Below are 7,529 nucleotides of genomic sequence, written 5' to 3' on the forward strand. Positions count from 1 at the left end.
AGAATCGTTCTATTCTTTTTATCTAATTTTTTGATGTAACAAGAAAAGAATCTACTTAATTTAATATGTTCATTCCATAGTTTGAAAATTGAATCAAAGGAAATCATTCAACTTTTTATCTAATTTTCTGATGTAATAAGAGAAAGACTTACTCATCAACCTCACTTTTCACACCATAATTTTATCAAAAAACCAAAAAGAAAAGGGGAAATAAAATCAAAATATATGAGTTGAGCATTCTAATACTTAAATATATAAATTAATAACTACTAAATAATATTTAAAATTTTTATGTCATGAACATTTGAAACACGTATTAATATCGATTCAATTTGTATATATCTGACTGCATGATAATAAATGTATTTTAATTTTATTTTTATATTTTCTAAAGTAGTCGTATTTCTTCTCCTACTATGGTAACTAGTAATAATAGACTAGAAAATCAACCAATCAATGTGTGCATGATAATAAAACTAAAAGAGCACATAAAGAATATGCAAAGATAAAGAATGTTGTGTTATGTATTTTCTAATTGAAAATTTATAAAGGTAAAACTAAAATATATAGGCTGAAATTGTAACCGAATTTATGTAATATGTTGGCCTGAATTTATGGACTTGTGTGAGACTTTTTTTTTGTTGTCATGGGCTAAGGTGGAAGAGTGGTTTAATGCGCACTCGCAAACTAGAGGATGAAAGATGTCAAGAATACCAACCTTATTGAGATTGATATGGAAGGGATGAGGAGACAAATGCTTGGTGAAAATGTCAACTAATTGCCTAGAAGAGAAAATGGGAAAAAGTTTCATCACTCCAGTTTAAACTTTCTATTGAACCAAGTGACAATCAACTTCTAAATGTTTGATCCATTCATGAAAACTCGGAATAGCAGCAATATGAAGGGCACTCTGATTATAACAATATAAAACTGGTTGGCTGATAGGACAGATGCGTAAAAATTATAATACAACGTTGTGATGGCAAGTGCACAATATTCTGCTTCACTAGATGAGCGGACAACAGTGGATTGGTTTTTTGGTCTTCCAAGATACTAAAGAGCTACTGGTGCACGAAATTGTGATCATCAATGGCGCCAACAACTTGGTACGCACAATTGTAATCTCAACTCTTTATCACAACTCCACACAACTAACCAGCAAGTGCAGTGGGTCGTCAAAGTAATAAACTTTATGTGAGTAAGGGTCGATCCCACGGAGATTGTCGGCTTGAAGCAAGCTATGGTCATCTTGTAAATCTCAGTCAGGTGGATTCAAATGGTTATGGAGAATTGATAATTAAAATATGAATATAACATAAAATAAGATAGAGATACTTATGTAATTCATTGGTAGGAATTTCAGATAAGCGTATAGAGATGCTTTGTTCCTTCTGAACCTCTGCTTTCCTATTGCCTTCATCCAATCATTCATACTCCTTTCCATGGCAAGCTTTATGTTGGGCATCATCGTTGTCAATGACTACTTCCCGTCCTCTCAGTGAAAATGATCCAAATGCGCTGTCACCGCACGGCTAATCAGCTGTTGGTTCTCGATCATGTTGGAATAGGATCCATTGATCCTTTTGCGTCTGTCACTACGCCCAACACTCGCGAGTTTGAAGCTCGTCACAGTCATCCCTTCCCAGATCCTACTCGAAATACCACAGACAAGGTTTAGACTTTTCGGATCTCAAGAATGACCACCAATGATTCTAGCTTATACCACGAAGGTTCTAATCTTAGATTAGAAACCCAAAAGATACACATTCAAGCTTGTTTACATGTAGAACGGAAGTGGTTGTCAGGCACGTGTTCATAGGTGAGAATGGTGATGAGTGTCACGGATCATTAAATTCATTATGTTGAAAAACGAATGGATATCTTAGAACAGAAATAGGCTTGAGTTGAATAGAAAAATAATAGTACTTTGCATTAATTCATGAGGAACAGTAGAGCTCCACACCTTAATCTATGGTGTGTAGAAACTCCACCGTTGAAAATACAAAATAATGAAGGTCCAGGCATGGCCGAATGGCCAGCCCCCATAAAGGTCTAAGATAGCACAAGACTAATCAAAGATGGATTAAAAATACAATAGCAAAAGGTCATATTTATAGAGAACTAATAGCCTAGGGTTACAGAAATAAGTAAATGATGCAGAAATCCACTTCCAGGCCCACTTGGTGTGTGCTTGGGCTGAGCATTGAGGCTTTGACGTGTAGAGGCTTTTCTTGGAGTTAAATGCCAGCTTTTGTGCCAATTTGGGCGTTTAACTCCAGCTTTTATGCCAGTTCTGGCATTTTGACGCCAGAATTTCTATACTGAATTGGAACGCCGGTTTGGGCCATCAAATATCAAGAAAAGTATGGACTATTATATATTTCTGGAAAGCCCAGGATGTCTACTTTCTAACGCAATTGAGAGCGTGCCAATTGGGCTTCTGTAACTCCAGAAAATCCACTTCGAGTGCAGGGAGGTCAGAATCCAACAGCATCTGTAGTCCTTTTTTAGCCTCTGAATCAGATTTTTGCTCAGGTCCCTCAATTTCAGCCAGAAAATACCTGAAATCACAGAAAAACACACAAACTCATAGTAAAGTCCAAAAATGTGATTTTTATTTAAAAACTAATAAAAATATAATAAAAACTAACTAAAACATACTAAAAATATACTAAAAACAATGCCAAAAAGCGTATAAATTATCCGCTCATCACAACACCAAACTTAAATTGTTGCTTGTCCCCAAGCAACTGAAAATCAAATAGGATAAAAAGAAGAGAATATAAAATGAATTCCAAAAACATCTATGAAGATCAGTCTTAATTAGATGAGCGGGGCTATTAGCTTTTTGCTTCTGAACAGTTTTGGCATCTCACTTTATCCCTTGAAGTTCAGAATGATTGGCTTCTATAGGAACTCAGAATTCAGATGGTGTTATTGATTCTCCTAGTACAATATGTTGATTCTTGAACACAGTTACTTTATGAGTCTTGGCCATGACCCTAAACATTTTGTTTTCCAGTATTACCACCGGATACATAAATGCCACAGACACATAACTGGGTGAACCTTTTCAAATTGTGACTCTGCTTTGCTAGAGTCCCCAATTAGAGGTGTCCAGAGCTCTTAAACACACTCTTTTTGGACCACGACTTTAACCGCTCAGTCTCAAACTTTCACTTGACACCTTCACGCCACAAGCACATGGTTAGGGACAGCTTGGTTTAGCCGCTTAGGCCAGGATTTTATTCCTGTGGGCCCTCCTATCCACTGATGCTCAAAGCCTTGGATCCTTTTTATTTTACCCTTGCCTTTTGGTTTAAAGGGCTATTGGCTTTTTCTGCTTGCTTTTTCTTTTTCTTCTCTCTTTTTTTTTCGCATATTTTTTTTCTGCTAGCCTTTCACTGCTTTTTCTTGCTTCAAGAATCATTTTTATGATTTTTCAGATTATCAATAACATTTCTCCTTTTCCATTATTCTTTCAAGAGCCAACAATTTTAACATTCATGGACAACAATTTCAAAAATATGCACTATTCAAGCATTCATTCAGAAAGACAAAAAGTATTGCCACCACATCAAAATAATTAATCTGTTTTAAAATTCAAAATTCATGTACTTCTTTTTCTTTTTGCAATTAAAACATTTTTCTTTTAAGAAAGGTGATGGATTCATAGGACATTCATAGCTTTAAGACATAGACACTAAGACACTAATGATCATGTAATAAAGACACAAACATAGATAAACATAAAGCATAAAAATTTGGAAAACAGGAAATAAAGAACAAGGAATTAAAGAACGGGTCCACCTTAGTGATGGTGGCTAGTTCTTCCTCTTGAAGATCTTATGGAGTGCTTGAGCTCCTCAATGTCTCTTCCTTGCCTTTTTTGCTCCTCTCTCATGATTCTTTGATCTTCTCTAATTTCATGAAGGAGGATAGAATGCTCTTGGTGCTCCACCTTTAGTTGTCCCATATTGGAACTTAATTCTCCTAGGGAGGTGTTGATTTGCTCCCAATAATTTTGTGGAGGAAAATACATCCCTTGAGGCATCTCAGGGATTTCATGATGAGGAATTTCCTCATGCTCTTGCCCATGAGTAGGATCTCTTGTTTGCTCTATCCTTTTCTTAGTGATGGGCTTGTCCTCGTCAATGAGGATGTCTTTCTCTATGTCAATTCCAGTTGAATTGCAGAGGTGACAAATAAGATGAGGGAAGGCTAACCTTGACAAAGTAGAGGTGTGGATCTCCTTGCATCATGGGCAAGTTGAATGCCAACCTTACATTTTTCAGACTGAAATCTAAGCATTTCCCCCAAACCATTGTAAGCCAATTCTTAGGGTCCGGGTTCACACTTTGATCATGATTCTTGGTGATCCATGCATTGGCATAGAACTCTTGAACCATTAAGATTCTGACTTGTTGAATGAGGTTAGTGAGAATTTTCCAACCTCTTCTCCGAATCTCATGTCGGATCTCCGGATATTCACCCTTTTTGAGCTTGAAAGGGACCTCGGGGATCACCTTCTTCTTGGCCACAACTTCATAGAAGTGGTCTTGATGGACCTTTGAGATGCATATCTCCATTTCCCATGACTCGGAGGTGGAAGCTTTTGCCTTCCCTTTCCTCTTTCTAGAGGTTTCTCCGGCCTTAGGTGCCATAAATGGTTATGAAAAAACAAAAAGCAACGCTTTTACCACACCAAACTTAAAAGTTTTGCTCGTCCTCGAGCAAAAGAAGAAAGAAGAGAGTAGATGAAGAAGAAATAGAGGAGATGGAGGGGGGTTAGTGTTTCGGCCAAGAGGGAGAAGTAGTGTTTAAGATGTGTAAAAATGAAGGGGTGAAGAGTGGTTTATATAGGAGTGGGGAGAGGGTAAGGTTCGGCCATGTATGGGTGGGATTGGGAGGGAAAGTGGTTTGAATTTGAATGGTGAGGTAGGTGGGGTTTTATGATGGATGGATGTGGATTGGTGAAGAGTTTATGGAGAAGAGGGTAGGATTTGATAGGAGAGGGGTTTTTGAGGAAGAGGTATTGAGGTGATTGGTAAAGGGTATTTGGGGAAGAGTATTATAAAAAGGTGTGAAGAAGAGAGAGAGTGAGTTGAGGTTGGTGGGGATCTTGTGGGGTCCACAGATCCTGAGGTGTCAAGGATTTCTCATCCCTGCACCAATTAGGCTTGCAAAACGCCATTTGCTGCCAATCCTGGCGTTTAACGCCAGCTTCTTGTCCTTTTCTGGCGTTAAACACCAGTCTGGTGCCCATTTCTGGCGTTAAACACCCAGAATGGTGCCAGATTGGGCGTTTAACGCCCATTCTGCTGCCCTTACTAGCGTTTAAAAGCCAGTAGGCTTCTCCTCCAGGGTGTGCTATTTTTCATTCTGTTTTTCAGTTTGTTTTTGCTTTTTCAATTATTTTTGTGACTTCACATGATCATCAACCTACAGAAAACATAAAATAACAATGAAAAATAGAAATTTAACATAGATAAGTAAAATTGGGTTGCCTCCCAACAAGCGCTTCTTTAATGTCAGTAGCTTGACAGTGGGCTCTCATGGAGCCTCACAGATACTCAGAACATGATGATGGCCTCTTAACACCAAACTTAGAGTTTGGTTGTGGCCTCCCAACACCAAACTTAGAGTTTGAATGTGGGGGTTTTGTTTGACTCTGTATTGAGAGAAGCTTTTCATGCTTCCTCTCCATGGTCACAGAGGGAGATCCTTGAGCCTTAAATACAAGGGAGTCCTCATTCACTTGAAGGACCAATTCTCCTCTGTCAACATCAATCACAGCTTTTGCTGTGGCTAGGAAGGGCCTGCCAAGGATGATGGATTCATCCATACACTTCCCAGTGTCTAGGACTATGAAATCAGCAGGGATGTAGTGGTCTTCAACTTTTACCAAGACATCCTCTACAAGTCCATAAGCCTGTTTCCTTGAATTGTCTGTCATCTCTAGTGAGATTCTTGCAGTTTGTACCTCAAGGATCCCTAGCTTCTCCATTACAGAGAGAGGCATGAGGTTTATGCTTGACCCTAGGTCACGCAGAGCCTTCTTAAAGGTCATGGTGCCTATGGTACAAGGTATTGAGAACTTTTCAGGATCCTGTCTCTTTAGAGGTAATTTCTGCCTAGTCAAGTCATCCAGTTCTTTGGTGAGCAAGGGGGGGTTCATCCTCCCAAGTCTCATTACCAAATAACTTGGCATTTAACTTTATGATTTCTCCAAGGTACTTAGCAACTTGCTCTTCAGTAACATCTTCATCCTCTTCAGAGGAAGAATACTCATCAGAGCTCATAAATGGCAAAAGTAAATTCAATGGAATCTCTATAGTCTCAGTGTGAGCCTCAGATTCCCATGGTTCCTCATTAGGAAACTCTTTAGAGGCTAGCGGACGTCCATTGAGGTCTTCCTCAGTGGAGATCACTGCCTCTTCCTCCTCTCCAGGTTTGGCCATGTGGGTTATGTTGATGGCCTTGCACTTTCCTTTTGGATTCTCTTTTGTATTGCTTGGGAGAGTACTAGGAGAGAGTTCAGTAACTTTCTTACTCAGCTGACCCACCTGTGCCTCCAAATTTCTAATAGAGGACCTTGTTTCAGCCATGAAACTTTGAGTGGTTTTAATTAAATCAGAGACTACAGTTGCTAAGTCAGAATGGCTCTGCTTAGAATTCTCTGTCTGTTGCTGAGAAGATGATGGAAAAGGTTTGCCATTGCTAACCCTATTTCTTCCACCATTACTGTTGTTGAAGCCTTGTTGAGGCCTCTGTTGATCCTTCTATGAGAGGTTTGGATGATTTCTCCATGAAGGATTATAGGTGTTTCCATAGGGTTCTCCCATGTAATTCACCTTTTCCATTGCTGGGTTCTCAGGATCATAAGCTTCTTCTTCAGATGAAGCTTCTTTGGTACTGCCTGTTGCTGCTTGCATTCCAGACAGACTCTGAGAAATCATATTGACTTGCTGAGTCAATATTTTGTTCTGAGCCAATATGGCATTCAGTGTATCAATTTCAAGAACTCCTTTCTTCTAATTCGTCCCATTATTCACAGAATTCCTTTCAGAAGTGTACATGAATTGGTTATTTGCAACCATCTCAATGAGTTCCTGAGCTTCTGCAGGCGTCTTTTTCAGATGAAGAGATCCTCTAGCAGAGCTTTCCAATGACATCTTGGACAGTTCAGAAAGACCATCATAGAAGATACCTATGATGCTCCATTCTGAAAGCATGTCAGAAGGACACCTTCTGATCAATTGCTTGTATCTTTCCCAAGCTTCATAGAGGGATTCACCTTCCTTCTGTCTGAAGGTTTAGACTTCCACTCTAAGCTTGCTCAATTTTTGAGGTGGAAAGAACTTTGCCAAGAAGGCATTGACTAGCTTTTCCCAAGATTTAGGCCTTTCTTTAGGTTGTGAATCCAACCATGTTCTAGCTCTGTCTCTTACAGCAAAGGGAAAAAGCATAAGTCTATAGACCTCGGGATCAACCCCATTGGTCTTGACAGTGTCACAGATTTGTAAGAA

The sequence above is a fragment of the Arachis ipaensis genome, chromosome B09, assembly GCF_000816755.2.
Source record: "Arachis ipaensis cultivar K30076 chromosome B09, Araip1.1, whole genome shotgun sequence".
Lineage (NCBI taxonomy): Eukaryota > Viridiplantae > Streptophyta > Magnoliopsida > Fabales > Fabaceae > Arachis > Arachis ipaensis.